This window comes from Meleagris gallopavo, chromosome 1 (assembly GCF_905368555.1).
Source record: "Meleagris gallopavo chromosome 1, MGAL_WU_HG_1.1, whole genome shotgun sequence".
NCBI lineage: Eukaryota > Metazoa > Chordata > Aves > Galliformes > Phasianidae > Meleagris > Meleagris gallopavo.
In genome coordinates, this window is record NC_139404.1 from 137,184,159 (window position 1) to 137,200,865 (window position 16,707).

Below are 16,707 nucleotides of genomic sequence, written 5' to 3' on the forward strand. Positions count from 1 at the left end.
ATGTCAACACACAGTAGCTACGTCTTCTGTTTTATCTTGGAGTCCCATGTGTGTCAGAGAAGTCAACGCTGATTGGATTTCTACTTTGCTGATTGGATTTTGGTGGAACTTTTAATAAATCAAATCACATTGTAACATACAGCATAATTGGACCTGTGCACATCCCCCTACGATTAGTGCTGCCATCTGTGTAGGACTGAGGGGATATAACGAGTCTTTCCAAAATTAAATCTAAGCACTCGTAAATACTTGTAAAGTTATCTTCAACAGAAGAACACTAAAGTCAGTTTTTGATTCACCAGAACATATATAGCATTCCAGCTGCAATAACAAGGCCAGAAGTCTGAATGAAAATGATCTCCAGACAAATGTATACCAGGATCATTCTACTGTGAAACTGTAAAACAAAACCAGCATTTATATGCAAAACAGGTCTTGACTCTACTGCCAGTGTTTTGCCACTTCTACTGCAAGACTGGCAAATGCTACTAATATAGTCTACAATCATATGATGAAGACCAGTATTTTGCAAGCAGTTTTATAATGCTTTGATCTCTGAAAGCATAGAGGAAAAAAACCAACTTTTTAAAAAAGAGAGGCAGTACTCTCCTGCTGATGACACGGTTAGAATGTATTTGAATTAACAATTTCATTCTTTGTAAACATTACAGGCTTTTCATTTAGCGATCATAAAGTCTCTGAAAGGTTTTATGTTTTATGAAAATAAAATATACACAGCAGCCATATGCATATGACAATATCAAGGTGATACTGAGGAATGACTTACTGATCCTTCTCAGTGTTTGTAAAAAACTGAATTCTGAGATTGCTGGAAAATGCAATTTCCACACAGCAAAGCACAGGTAACTGCAGGCTTCCTGGTAACAGAGAATGCCCACTTGGAGAAAAACAGACATGAGGCAAGCACGTGGTTTGGACTGAAGTTTAGTAATTCTGATTGAGTTTTCACCAATGTATAGAAAAGCCACTTCTGGTTTGGAGATCAGTTGGGAATGTTGCTATAGTCATGAGCAACCAAGAAGATATAGATCCTATTCCCTATAAAAAGTGAACTAGACTTAAAAGAAAAACATTACCATATAGGAGGATTAAATGAGGGTGATTAAATGAGTGGAGGGTTGTAAGAATGAATTTGTCAAAGATAGGGAGAGATTTTGTGTATTGTCAGAAAAAACATCCCACAAAATTAGGGCACCTAGGACGAAAGCACTTCAGAAAGAAGCAAGCAGACTGTATGGACATTGATATTACTGACAGGGAAAGGCAAGGATCAGAGGTGTGTTGGTGTACCCCATATAGCAATAGGCATTGAAAGTGAGGACATGTGACTGAGGTGATGGAAGAGAGGGAGTTGGAGGAGCAGATGGTAGCAGTCGGAATGGTGATGGTGAAGGATCTAAAAGTGTGAGCAGGTTTAAAGGGGTCTTCAAAGCCTGGAGCAGGAAAGGGGGAATTCCTGGAACCAAGACAAGAGCTAATATCAACAGGAAGGAGTCTTGATGGTGCAGATAGTTGCCAAGTACAGAGTACGTTAGGAACACAATGAAAGCAGGTCCAACTTTAAAAATGTGCTGAGTGTACATAGACAGGCAAGCCTCCCCCCCCCCCCCCAAAAAAAAAAAAAAAAAGCAGAAGAAAAGGAAAGTACTTGTGTGTACACAGCAGCAGAAGACAACAGCAGAATCCAGGCAAATTCACTAAAGACTAGCAGGGAGGGATGAGCACTCAGTTGCACTCCTCTAATTATTACTCCAGTATGCCTGTAATGTGAAAGAGATGCAGAGGTGCCCAGCAGTGCTTAAAATTAGGAGGCATTAAGACAGCGGAATGACATTTATGTCAAAAAATAAATGTATTAAAACTGTGAATCACTGATGCTGCATGGTGTCAGGACTGTATCAGTTCATCAGAGAAAGAGGTGAGAAACCTCAGAGCACCACAATGATACAGTGAAGGATTATGCCCACAAGAAGAAAGTAACAGCACAAATGGTGAAGTAGGCTCATTGCCTTCACTGAAACTGCTTTTTCTGCAAGTTATATAGGGACATAAGTGCCTTGCTGAAAGCAGAGCCCAAGGGTAGGGATTTGAACTTGTGTTTTCTTGGCTTTCTGCCTGAGCAAAATTTGTTCTGCCACACCGACCCTGAAGTACAACTTCTGTTTACATTATTTGCAGTGCTCTGTGGGGAAATGAAAGCTGGTAAGGCTTAATTTTATTTGTGTGCTTTTGAAATTTTATATTATTATGTATTTCTTGTTGCACCATAGCGAAGCTCAGATTTCCATATTAAAATTAATAAAATTAAATTAATGTGAATACAATATTCCTGCTGAATGCACGCTGACTATAAAACATTCTCATATTATTCCACAAGCATATTTATGACAGCCTATTTTACTGTGTTTTGAGAAGAATGCAGATCCAATTGAACTTTAATCATTCCATTTTCTTACCCAATTATGACAGAATTCACACATAATCCACATTTGAATACCACTTTTAAACTAAGCAGTAATAGAATAAGTTCCATTGCAATGATATATAAGTATGTTTTTGACTGTTGCCAGCCTATAATAACGTGCTTATGGAAGCAGTGGCACTTACTGGAGAGAAAAATATTTGTTAAAGTAGAGGTTATGTTTGTAACTAACATTAATTTGTTTTATTGTGGATGCTGGGCAGAGAACATCGCAGCTTCTGTCTCCATTCAAGTAAACAGATAAAATTCAATCAGATATGCCTGCATTATGTGGACCTATTAATTTAGCAAAGACTGAATACTTTTGCAATAAGTAATATCACTGCTTTGTAGGAATCAGTGAACATTCATTGAGTGCTCAGAAGAGTGGTGATGAGGTGTAAGCTGTGGTATTATATAACCACAGGTTAATTCTGAAGAAGGAATTATGTGTGGTCAAAATATTTAGAGACTAGAGCATAATCCAAACAAAGCTGACTGCTTTACACTACTGTGAGAGAGTCCACTCGCTGCTCAGTGCCCAGTTACAAGGAAGGAGACCAGCAGGAGGAACATGAGCATCTGTGTGACACATGGGCCCCTACATCCAAGCCTTTGTACAGTCTTTCCTCTTTCCACAACTACCACTGAAATGTTCACAGAGTTGCCAGAAGGGAAAACGTTTCAAATCAGGAGACATAAGGTGGATAAATTTTTCTAGGGCTCCTTCCTTGCTGTGTGCCTCTTGTGCCCCTCTCTCCCCCTTTTGCAGGCATGGGGGAGTGATGCAGCAAGCCCATGGATAAAAGGCATTTCTGAAGAGGTCATGTCAGTGATTATCCCCCCACATCCTGTTGAAATTTCTGCCTGTGGGATGGTGAAATAGGCATCAGATTTGCAAAGGTGTTTTGCGAAAGTATTGTCCCTTGTCAATCTGGCCCAGCAACTGCCTGTGGAATTTATGATTCTAGAAGCATTATGACAAACAATTCATTGTTTCAGTAAATTTAATTTCAGGGTGCCAGGAGACTCTCATTTACAACAGTGTCTGGTTTTGTCTGATAGCTCTTGCTACCAGAGGTGAAAAACAGTGAGCATCAATGGGAATGATTTGAATATTTTATTAAATGATACAGCAGCCTCCACAGAAAGCTGTTATCAGTGAAATTCACAGTACAGTCAATGTGATGGTATACAGTTATGTTTCCTACCAGGCTATTGTGGATACTCTGACTGAAGAAATGCAGTTAGGAGATGTTATTTCTCCTCTGGTTCCATGAATCCAGAAAACATGAGATGAACAAAAGAATTGTTCGTTCTCTGTGTCATCAAATAAAATTACTTCACTTTTCTTCAATTTATCTGTTGTCTTTAACATGGTCTTTCATGCCAGATGGAGCTGCTACTACTGGAAACAGATCTTCCAAGAGAATTTCTGAACAGGAAACTAGAACTCAGAGTATGTTTCTTTAAATAGAATACCACATACTTCAAGAGAAGTAGGTAAATATTGCTTATAATACTAAGAAATCATACTGTGGTACTATAATCACAGAATCACCGAATGGCTTGGATTGGAAGGGACCTCAAGGATCATGAATCTCCAACCCCCCACCACAGGCACGGCCACCAAGCTCCACATTTAATACTAGACCAGGCTGCCCAGGGCTGCATCCAACCAGGACTTGAACACCTCCACAATAATAACATAATACCATTTCATGATTTTCAGAGTTTTAGTAATAAAACAAACACTTCTCTGATGAAGATACTTCTGCATCTTGTCTGCAAGCCCTCCAAAAGTATAAGAACAAGTGCACTTCCAGACTCTATCCTCTGCATACAATTAGTGATCAGATAAATTGTGCCTCTATAGTCTTTCACTATTTAGCTGATTATACTTTGTGGTAAAGGATACTTTTGGAAATTAAATCTTTGCATGTCTATTCCCCTTTTGAACCTAAAATAAGCTTCAATTTTAACTGTATGAAATCAAGGAGGACTCAGTTATTGTTCAGAATAATTAAATAGCATTTAAAAAAATATGTTTTAATCATTTCTAAATGAAGTGATTTAATGTTAATTGTGAAGACAGCATCACAGAATATAATTTAACTGCTCAGCTATGCCAAGTTGTATATTTCTCATGTTGTTTTGGTTTATGGCAGTCAAAAAAGCACATGGGAGATCACGCCAAGACACTGAAACTTTAAATTAAAACTCTAGTTGCTTATCTAACTGCCTCCTATAAAATACTGTAGCTTTACAGCATAACAGTGAATAATTCACTACTGGTTTATGGCAAAGAGAAAACTATTCATCCTAAAACAAATTGCCAGAAGTTACTCCATCTGCCTTCAGAGTCAAAGTTAAACATTCAATGGACTATAAGTAAAATATATATATATGACTGCTTTCTTATCCTTAGGACCAGTATAAAATTCTGTTTTCACTTGGATACAAAGCACATATTTTGATATTGCAGTAATAATAAATATATGGGGCCATACCGAAGACTTTGATGCCACTGTCACTTCCTGTGAAGATTGGGTGTAGATGCTCTTTTTCTTTTATTTTCTGTATTCAGAAAATGAGGTAGGGTGAGTTTCCTTTTGCCATGTGTTATATGGGGGAGAGGAAATAGTTCAAGTTCACTGTACTCCCTATTCTACAGTTACTGGAAAGGAAAACAAATTAAGAGCACTGACACAATGAGGTAAGGCAGAACCAGAACTGTTCCCTTGCTGCCCCGCAGAGCTTCCAAAAGTAGCATCAGTCAGTATGAAGAGGTATACAAGGCCATAACAATACCACAATAAATTATTTTGTGCTACAGGTTTGGTGGGAGCTTTTTGTTCCTCCTCCTGTGGCTTTTGGGTCCCACTGGAACAAGAGTGAGGTCACTAATTTTTCTAATTCAAACAGCTACCTCTGTGCTTATCACTCAGAATTCAGAACTGCTGAAGGGAAAGGGGCAACTCAAGAGAGCAGTGTGCATCACCCATTAGTTTTGGGATGAAAGGAATAATTTTCTAGAAATTCCTGCCTTTCTTCATCAACTATAAATGGGAGCTGAGGGGATTACCTGAAAAGTGTCAGTGTTCTGCTGGCCTGAGTAAGGGCATGGTAACTCCTTGCAGTAGCACTTTTCTCCAAATTGATTAAGATGATCAACTATCTCAAGAATACAGAATCATTATTCATGATGTCTTTGATCTGGCCAGTTTGCAGCATGCCTGTGCCTGTACCCTTCCTTGGCCCTGCCTCTCTGTGAGAGTTGTGCACCTTTCCCAACACTGCTGGAGCATGTCTTAGCACCAAATTCACTCACAGGCCTTTCTCATGTATAAGTGGGGCTCCCTTCCCTGTCCTGTCACACAGTGTCCTTCCCAGCTGGCTGCAGAATTGTGCTGGTTCTCGTGCTTCTTTTCTCTAGACCAGTGTCTCATTAGTGCCCTCATGCACGTGGAACAGCTTCCAAAAGGAAAGGTGATGATGCTGCTGGCACCCAATTTATTCACCATCACTGCAATCACTGTGGCACCTTCAGGAGGCCATGGTGAGTTCCAGGCAAGTGTCCACCTCATGGTTGATTGATTGGATCAGAATGCTTTTGTACAAAAAAGAGTGGAGGGCTGGGTCAACGCTTTCCCTTGTGCCCAGCTTTCCCATGGAGGCTCACAGTCCATGAGCATCTCCTTGCTTAGATCTCTAACATGGGAGGTTATTTTTCTGCATGTGGTTAGGCACCTGTGAAATTGCTGTGGTTGAGAAATGAGCCATCTCTGAAGGTTGGGTGTTCCTGAGGTAAGGAAGAGTTTAACCCTGACTTTAAGCACTCAGGCACCTTGACAGATGGACTAGATGATCTCAGTGGTCTTTTTCCATCCTTAATGATTCAGAGATTCTTTTTGCACATGCTTGGCGCTGAGTGCTTTTCTTCTTTTGCAAATACAGTGGCATTACTTAATTTACAAAGGTAGTGTCAAGTAGATGTTAAAACCATAGGGTGAGCTGGTGAGCTTCCCCATGTATCAAACTGTGGATTTGCAATCTTTGACTAAAGAGTCTTCTAATCACTGAAAAGGCTAGTGGGCATGGATGAAATGAGGCAAGTGTGCAGAAATATTGTACCTGCAAGTGTACGAGTTTAAAATGCTATGTACTGCTTTTTTGCAGAGTTTTTTTAGTGGTGATTAACACATTTTCAGAACAGTGTTTGGCTGTTCAAGATCCACAAACCTTTCATACAATCATCAAATCATTGAATTATTAAGGCTGGAAAAGAATGCTAAGATCATCTAGTTCAAATCATCAACTCATCACTGCCATGCCCACTAAACCATGTCCCTCAAATAAAGTTTGATTTAGTAATGGCCTCAAGTTGCACCAGAGGAGGTTTTGCTTGGATATCAGGAAAAATTTCTTTACAGAAAGGGTTGTTAAGCACTGGAATAGGCTCCCCAGGGAGGTGGTTGAGTCACCATTCCTGGATGTGTTTAAAAACAATTTGGATGTGGTGCTCAGGGGCATGATTTAGAGGAGGGTTGTTAGAGTTAGGGTAGTATGGTTAGTTTGTGGTTGGACTCGATGATCTTTAAGGTCTTTTCCAACCTGAGCAATTCTATGATTCTATGATTCTGTGTACCTTTGTGAGTACCTCTGAATGATGGAGCGTTAAATCTTTCCCATCAGTGTAAAGTGTTGCAGATCTAGCATTAAGTAATCAGAATGTAGTGAATTTTAATTACTATTGCATCCTGAGAGTGATCTGAAGATCATAAAATGTAATTATACACTATGATTATTTCATCATTAAGCAAAACGTACCTGAGTGTTACCTGAAAAGGAACATCCTGAATCACTTCTAACATTTTTACAATTCTAAAGTGACTTTATAAGAAAAGTCTCACCAAAGTTGTAAAGATAGAATTGTAAGTCATGAGGTGCATAAAGTTTGGTGATGCTCCTTTCTCCTTTTCCCCACAGACCTCATCTTGAGGAAAAGTCCAGGATGCTTGTCTCTGCTCCAATATCTACATTTTGGTCCCTGTTGTAACTTTCATTTCTGTGTTTTCCAGGTGTTCATTTTCTTTATTTCCATATTAAAGTTACACTGAGTAGAATTAATTTAAATAGAGCAAGAAGAGAGGCATGTATAAATCTTGTTAAGGACTTTTCCCTTTAGAGCTTGTATATCATTTAGTCATTCTTCACTGTTCACAACACGTACATTGTATGAATTTTTGGTTTTGCTCAAAATGGAAAAATAAATGATTTCATTATACTTTACTGGAAAAACTTTTAGATTAATGTATAATTCTTATATACAGCCAGTGCTACATGTAAAATATGTCTGTTTTAAAAGTGTGCTTCTTTATAGTATACTGCCCAGATATAAGTCATCGTTTTCAATAACTCCTGAGTCTTAGCCTTGACACTTTTATTCCAATCTCCACTACATACTGAAAATGCTTATTTTATCTCACAGATCAAATAAAAAGCGATAGGAAGATAGGATTTTTCTTTAAGAGCCTCATTCGTTGCTATTTTTCTTGAAGAGAGAGAAGGAGGTGACAGTAGCAGTTTGTCAAAATACTTATCCTCTCACTCTCTGGAATTTCTGGGGGGGATGATTTTTTTTAGTCTTTCATTGAAATGATATTTCTTGACTTATACAGAAAAAAAAAAGAAAAAAAAAGAGATGTTAGCATGCATTAAAATACACTGGGAAAAAAAAAAAAAAAGAAAGAAAACAGTATAATTAAGCAGCTGGAAGAAAATGAAAGTATGAAACTATAGGCTGAGATTTTTTGACCTTAGCTAATAACTTTAATATCTTGTTTTCAGATAGCACATTATCTTCCTTTTCTCTCTGAAAACCCATATATTTCAAGATTGCCCTGCAAAACAGGCCATATGATTTTAATTGCTCCTTAATTTTTTGCAATTTCTCTAATGAGAACTTCTATTGACTTTGCCTAAAAGCCTGGTCCCCAAAGAAGGAGACACCCATTTAAACTGTTTCTGTAGCGTGCCATAAGATCCCTCCACTTCCATGACTGTGCCCTATAGGACAGAGCTAGTTACATTTTTCTATGAAATGAAAAACACAACTTCTTGTCTTGGTATGCAGGGTGTGACTTAATTTACTGATTGATATTTTTTACAGTGCCATATGCTACTTCCAGAGTTAAACCAAATACAGCTTCCTGAATGCAAAAAACAGACGTGATAGACATCTTTGACATGGGCCCATGTGCAGTTTATTTTATTGACAGTATTTACAGAAGTCAGCTCCCCCAGTTTACATTAGAAGGAACTTAGGACTACTAAGTGCTGAAGTAGTTAGCAGTGTTAATATGAATGGTTGATAGAAGAAATGAGGAGGGACATTATTGGTCAGCATAAATCTTTGAATAAGTTACATTATCTGTACACTTCCAGCTTTCAGTGTTCCTGGGGACAAGGTTGTTGCTAAGCAATCACATAATTGGATGAGCAGATTCAGAGATTGTTAGCTTTGCTTCAAGCAGAGAATTCACAGTGCAAGCTCTGCGACTGCTACCAGGGAAGGATAAGGAGATATGAAGACAGCACTGAACCATCCAGTGCAGAATCTGGTAAGAATCTGAAATACCTGTTGAATGTCTGCATTTCCCAGGTGACACATCCTTTAAAGGTAACGACAATATGCTCCACAGATGTCTGACTATGGTCAGTTGTTACAAGATGTGGTATGGAGCTGGACTGTGTTGGACCATGTCAGCCAGTGTTCCTCTAACTACCTCTTGTTATAAGGTTACCTGTTATATGTCAGGTGTTAGTTCACTCTCAGTTTTGTCTAGCAGTTGCAGACTCCTCTAAAGATCAGATCTTCCAAAGGGCAGAATGTATGAGTAGATGATTCATACGTTCATATAACTGTGTAAAACCATACCCTGTGGAATGGTCCTTACAAAGGACCCTTTGAACTTGCACGTCACCAAAGTACATTTACAATCCCTGCACAACAAACCTAAAAAAGAAAAAAAAGGTAAGCCCTTCAATCACTGGCAGTCTAGGTGGTTGGTTACTGTGTACCAATGATATGTAATACACATAGCATTTGGAAATATGAAAGATGAAAGTAGATATAGCCTGAAAAATTGAACTTCTGAAGGATGGTCTGACTCAATAGCCTGAATTAAAGAACAACATGAGGAAATGTATTTCCTACCAGTAAAGCAAATGAACAGTCCTGGTTTTCTCATGATCCCAGTGTAGCTAAAGAAAAACTAAATTATAGGTAATGAAAAGATTAGTTCAAAGAATAAAAACAAGTTTACTTTAAGAAATTTTTGAGTATACTAATGCTAAAGAAAAGCGGAGTCTGTAAGAAGAGAACAGATTCTTTAGCAGGGACTGTTGTGGTAGGACATGGGGAAATGGTTTCAAACTAGAATGGGGGAGATTTAGATTGGATATGAGGAAGAATTTTTTTTACAGTAAGGGTGGTGAGGCACTGGAATATGTTGCCCAGATAAGTGGTGGATGCCCCATCCTTGGAGATGCTGTACGTCAGGCTGGATGGGGCTCCGAGCAGCCTGATCTAGCTGTATATGTCCCTGTTCATTGCAGGGGAGTTGGACTAGATGGCATGTAAAGGTCCCTTCCAACTCAAACAATTTTATGACTCTATGATAAAATTAGTAGAATCTGAGACATAAGTGAGGCAGTTAGAATACTGTGGCCAAGTCAGGATTTCTGGAAGACATTGACTAAAACTTAGTGGCTATACAAAAAAAAAAAAATTAAAACATTGTTGCTGTGATGGGCCATGATGGAGTGAAAAAAAGATGAAAATTCATTGAAAAACTCAGACAGTGAGAACTCTGAGTTCTGTTATGCATAAAGGAACACACAGTCCAGGCTGAGTCTCATTTTAAAAGAAAGTATAAAAGGAGAAAGCATAAGCAAGTGAAGATAACATCAGATGTACCAAAGGAACAAAATGAGATATAACTAGCAAGAGACATCAGAGATGCACCTAGCAACAGAGAGACACCAAGAAAAGAATTAGGCTACTCCACAGTAGAAAGAGAAAGCTATTGATCAACAATGCAGAAGTGACAGAAGTGTTATATAGCATTTTTGTTTATCTTTACTGAAAGTGTCAGCTCTGATCAGACAGAACCAAACAGTGTGAACCTGGAGCTCTTAGTCTGGTTACACTCAGCATGTTGTTGCAGGCACAATAGAGACATTTTGTGCCACTCATAAAAATCTAAATGATGTAATAATGACATTCTGTGCTGCAGAAAGGTAACTTCTAGCATTCAATGTGCATTCATAGCAAGCTGCTTAAAAGAACTTGCCCTTTATTTATCAACATCTTAAAAAAGACTTTAGAAAGTTGAAGGAGTGTCCTTTGGTTTCCTCATTTTAAGATGATTTCTTATTTGTGCATTGGAAAGAATGAGTATCTCAAACAAGTGTTTACCTGTATGTGCTATATAACTGCCATACAACGTATTGTGTACCTAGCTGGACTACATACTCTTTTAGTGCTGACAATTTTGTATCTACTTGATATGCAAAACAGTGTACTAAGTCCAGGCACTCAGGGGTCTCTGTATTCATAGAATCATAGAATCATTAAGGTTGGAAAAGACCTCCAAGATCATCTGGTCCAACTGTCCACCTGTCATCCATATTGCTCATTAAACTATGTTTCCTAGTACCACATCTCCACATTTCTTGAACACTTTCCAAGACAGTGTCTCAACAACATCCCTGGGCAGGACATTCCAGTGCCTGACAACTCCTTCAGAGAATTTTTTCCTAATATCCAACCTGAAACTTTCCTGACAAAACTTGAGGCCATTCCCTTTTGTCCTATTGCTGGTTACCTGGGAGAAGAGGCTGACCCCCCACCTCTCCACAACCTCCTTTCAGGTAGTTGCAGAAGGCAATATGGTCTCCACTAAGAATCCTCTTCTTCAGACTAAACAATCCCAGCTCCCTCAGCCACTCCTCATAAGATTTGTGCTCCAGACCCTTCACCAGCTTCATTGCCCTTCTCTGGACACTCTCCAAGGCCTCAATGTCTTTCTTGTAATGAGGGTCCCAGAACTGAACACAGTATTCATGTGCATCCTCACCAGTGCCTAGTGCAGAGGGACAATCACTTTCCTGCTTCTACTGACTACACTATTTCTGATGCAAGCCAGGATGCTGTTGTCCTTCTTGGGTACCTGGACACACCGCTGGCTCATGTCTACCTGAGCACTGACCAATGCCCCAGGATTATTTCTTCCATGCAGTCTTTCTGCCACTCTGCCCAATGCTTGTATTGTCACCTGGAGTTGCTGTGGCTAAACAGCAGGACCTGACACTTGGTCTTGTCAAAATTCATCCCATCAGCCTCAGTCCATCAATCCAGCCTCTGTAGGGCCTTCATACCCTCAGGCAGATCAACTTCACACCAGGTTTGTGTCATCTTCAAACTTACCAAGGGTACACTCAATCTCTTCATCCAAATCATCAGTAAAGATATTAAACAGGACAGGCCCAGTACTGATCCCTGGGGAACACCACTCGTGACTGGTTGCCAACTGGATTTAACTTTGTTCACCAGCTTACCAGTCCTCCAGCCAGTTCTTTATTCAAAGGGTGTACCTGTCTAAGCCATAGGCTGCCAGCTTCTCCAGGACAACACTGTGGGAGACAGTCATAGGCTGCGTAGACTACATCAACAGCCTTTCCCTCACCTGTCAGGCGGGTCACTTAATCATACAAGTCCGTCAAGCCTGATTCCCTGTTTGTCCCACACATGGCATGTGATCTTACTCAAGATAATCTGTATCATAACGACCCCAGGCACTGAGATCAGGCTGACAGGCCTGTAGTTACTTAGGAACTGTTGCAGAACAAAAATCCCTGCAGCAAAAACCACCACTGTCCCCAGTCAATACACACAATTAGTTCTGAAGACTTTAGCTGAAATTTACACAAAAAACATGCTTCCCTCTAATCTATTTTACAAGTGGTGGATTATTTTTTATGTTGCACTGTCAAAGGTGAGAAGCAAAAATGGAGAATGTGCTCAGGCTGCAGCAAGTGCTGAGAAAGGCTCTGAGAACAGAGAGCTTGCCCTTTAACCTCATTGCTCTCAGTAGATCTACATGCTGCTACAATAGGAATGAGCCATGGGTTGGTGGCTAGAGTGGCCCCTGCTTAAGGTGTAGTTTGGTGATGGTGACACTTTGTGTTGCTGGTGGGTCAGTAGGTGCTGAGTAATTGAGTTGTAGCTATATGTGTTGTTATAATTGTACTTTTATTTCCATTTTCCTCTTCTATCATAGTAAACAATTTTTATCTCAACCTATGAGCTATATATTTTTTTCAATTCTCTCCCTCATCCCTTGAGGACAGTGAGCGATGGACTCTATGGTGCTGAGCTGCTGCCAGGTTAACCCACACTGGAGTGACTGCAAAATAAAGACCAGTATTGCAGTGTGAATGGAAAAGGCATTCCACGTTAGACAAAGGTGAGATCTTGGGGTCACCTTTCTTTTCTTCCCCAGCAATCAATGTGAACTTATTATGTTTTTCTAATGTCAGATTGCCTGAAGGTAAGAGAGCTAAATCCTCCAGATATCAGTTTGACATTAAGAAGCTGACCTTATTTCTTTTGATGTAGTTCTGCAAAAACGAAGACAGTTTGCTTCCATTCATGGGCATGTGGATGGTGCTGCTTTTTCAATTCAAGCAATGGAGATAATTAAAATGGTGCTTTCAGACATACTTAGCTAAAACCTAATTACCTTTCTGTTAAACTACTCATACTCCCTAGAAATGCTTTGGTGTGACTCATTATATTTTAGGAACTCTTGAGTATGTTTCTAGAGAAATATGACATGCAGATGTGGGAAGTTCTGACTCACCTTCTGTTTTCCTACATCATCTAGTATAATATGAAGGGATTTGGTGCCCTGTGCCATGCACATACTTGATTAACTCGTTGGCCTATGCTTGATTCTCTGATACTTACAAGTATTTCTACAGGCAAGGTATGTTTTGATAATCCAGTGTGGGCATTTGCAGAATGACATGAAAAAATGCAATAATTATATACTTCTATTGAGTTAACAGTTTTATAATTTTGCACTTACAGAAGTTTTAAGAGACCCAAAGTAATGCAAATTGCATTCGAGACAAATTTGACTGTTTCTGGTTCATTTCACTAGTACAGATTTTTAAAAACAAAGAAACAGTGTATGGTAACAGTCTTATGTATACATGCAAAACAACTTAAAAACCTCTAAGTTAAAAAAAAAAAAGGATTAATTATAAACCAGTTGAACTTCTTTCCTGTTCATATTTAAAAGTAGTGCAGTGGGGAGCAAATGTATCGACACTATGCTTCTGGATACTTTGAGTAAATGAAAATTAAAGATTTGTAAAAGTTTCTATACAAAAACTTGAAAGCGACTGAGAATGTTGTCTTTTTTAATCATGATTTCCACACCACACTTTTTCTTGTTATATATATTTTTTGTTTAAATATACAAAATAAATGAACAAAAATATCCATCTGCATTACTGTCTGTAAGGAAACTGTTTGGTCAGAGCTTGAACTCTTGATTGAGCACTTGGTGAAGGAGTGTGGCTGGCCCAGGGAGCACAGGCCAATTGTTTGCACCTGTGATCCCCACATGACTAGATGGGGTGGACTGATGCTCCAGCTGTCCTGCGCTCGTATAAGGGTCAGCCGCTGAACGGCAAGCATTTCTTGGACCTAGGCTGCTTCCTGGAAAGGAGTGCTTCAGATCCAGAGAGCCCCTTCACCAGTTGGGTGAGTTCCATTCTTCTTTTTGTATATGACCATTAGCCTACCCATGAATGCTTTGCCTGTTGTCACCAAGAACCTGTCAGAAGCAATTTTGCTTCTTTCTAAGCAAAACTCTGTTCAAAGCAGCTTTTTTCATGCAGGTCCTACTTTCTTTGACAGTAGTAGGATTCCCTGTCCATGTCAGCAGCTACATCTGTCTGTAGAACTATCTGAGTATCTCTTAGAATTCTAGACTAAATCCTTGTCAGCTAGAAGGAGAAAACAAGCAACTATGTAGGGAAATTTAAAGCTTCCAGTATGGATTTGAAATAATAAGAACAAATCTATTTTTGTTTTTCTTAACTTCATCATATAATTTGAGTTTTCTTGGTGTCTCCACATATTGTTATGATAGCAGGTGAAAATAACAACTTTTTCTGCAGTAGCAAAGCAACTATCAGTTTAAATCAGTGATTTTTTTTGGGGGGAGGGGGGCAGAGGGAGAGCACCATTAAAGGCAGGCAGAAGATGCTTTCAATAAGAAAATCTTCAATTAAAAATATAAAGAAACATGCTGAAGAATCCTGTATTATGCTTCCCAAAATTGTAGTTCAAGCACACATTGCTTTCATTTTTTTTTCCTGTGGACAGAGTTTCCAATTAAGAGATAATCTGATACATCATGGATTTTACTTTTTCACAGAAGTCATAAATCATGAAAAGCTGTCTGTAATGTACTATGGAAGATGGAGTTAGCGGAACAAGGCTAAAGCTACACAGCTACTTTCACTAGGCAATGACTAATCTACAAACATTAATATTTCTGTGTTCTGCAAAATATGGATGGATAAATACATTGGTAATATTATAACTTAAGTTTGGGAAACTGATTTCTAAATATACTTAAGTAATTAGAATCTAAGATATAAGGACTATTCAGGAAAAATGAAGTCCAGTAAGGAAAAAGTAAAGAAGCTTTTGCAAAAGACTTACTAAGTTTTTTTTATTGTTTGCTTTTACTTATGGTGTTAGTTGCAAAATGAACATTTGGTTTGCTGTGTTATTCAATGGAATGGTATTAGAGAAGAAGGGAGATTGAACTGGCAGTGTTTTAACAGCTGGTTTCAGAAGCAATAGGAGTTAAATCTTGCAGAAGAGTTTTCCATCTAGTGTGTAAACAGTTGGCTGGGCAGATTGCTTTTCCTGCAAGCCTTAGAGGTAATGTGTATTTGACTTAGTTTTGAGTCTTCAGTCTTATTTCTGTTGGCATACATCCTCTTATTATTTACAAAAGAGCTCTAGCAATCTGACTGTTGTCATCCTTGTTAGAATCTCACCTTTGCAAACCTGTGGGCTGTGCCAATGCAGTGGTTTATGGGGTCTTCAGGATTGTAATTCCAGAATTTTACTTGTGTGAGAAAATAAGAAAAACTTTGAAGCCTGTACTTTGATCCAGTATGTTAAAGGATGAGTATTTCTTCTGGGTGTGTAACAATGTGCAATTTTAAGGTTTAAAATACTGCTAGAACACTTAGCAATCTAATTTATTTTGCTTTTATTTCATGTTTGGCAAAAACATACTCTTTTACAACAACATGTGTTCAATGAATGTACTGGGAGTTGAGGGGAGTTAACAAGGACCTTAAACCCCAGACAAATGTACAACTAAGGTACCTCTTAGATACCTCACTACAGCGACTATTCCTACTCCAAGAAAATTCATTCTTTCTGTGGATTTGAACAGTAAATCTAATCTTTTTTTCATTCTTTATCCCACTTTGCTTTCCACCTCCTTCTGATTCCACTTTTTGGTGTTGTAGACTGCTTGGAGAGGTCCCGTTGCTGAATGCATGACATCACCAATGACAGCAACATGATATGATAGTTCTTCTTGGCTCCATTTGATGGCAAAGACTTTCCAGGTCTTCAGCTCTGAGTTACCTTGTAACAAATCAACCTTAAATCACAAAGCTAAACTGGAAATATTGAGAACTGCTGTCTTTCAGTGATTTAAAGGCAATGGAGAGGGCAAGAAGCTTAGCCTTCTAGTTACAGCCTATACACTGCTTATAACTGAAGTCCAAATGATAAGCATCTGTTTCTCAGAAACAACAGTCTTCAAGGCTGGGGGGGCAGGAGGGAAAGATGTATGTGAAAAAGGTTCAGGAGGAATATGTATGCTGTAAGCTCTTTTGTCCTGTCTGGGCAGACTCTATGTTCCCTCTGCATATATGCACCGTATGTTCATTCCTTTTACGGGCTTTGACTTCACTGTTTGTAAACTGAATAAAATAATACTTCTGCACCTTGAAGGGATGCTACTTAATGCAAATGCTTTTAATCTTACTGTGTCTAAATAGTTTAGAGTGTAGATTATGTTTGTATCTGAGATTCTTAGTGGATAAAAACT

At 38.8% G+C, this 16,707-nt stretch overlaps 1 long non-coding RNA gene across 1 annotated transcript; it reads left to right on the forward strand.

The window, feature by feature from the left end:
- The first annotated feature begins 12,249 nt into the window (after positions 1–12,249).
- LOC146545633 (uncharacterized) lies at positions 12,250–16,152 on the forward strand. The gene is made up of 3 exons (XR_014881268.1): positions 12,250–12,299; positions 12,899–13,014; positions 16,118–16,152. It is a non-coding gene; the product is annotated as an uncharacterized LOC146545633 (long non-coding RNA).
- Positions 16,153–16,707: the final 555 nt, after the last annotated feature.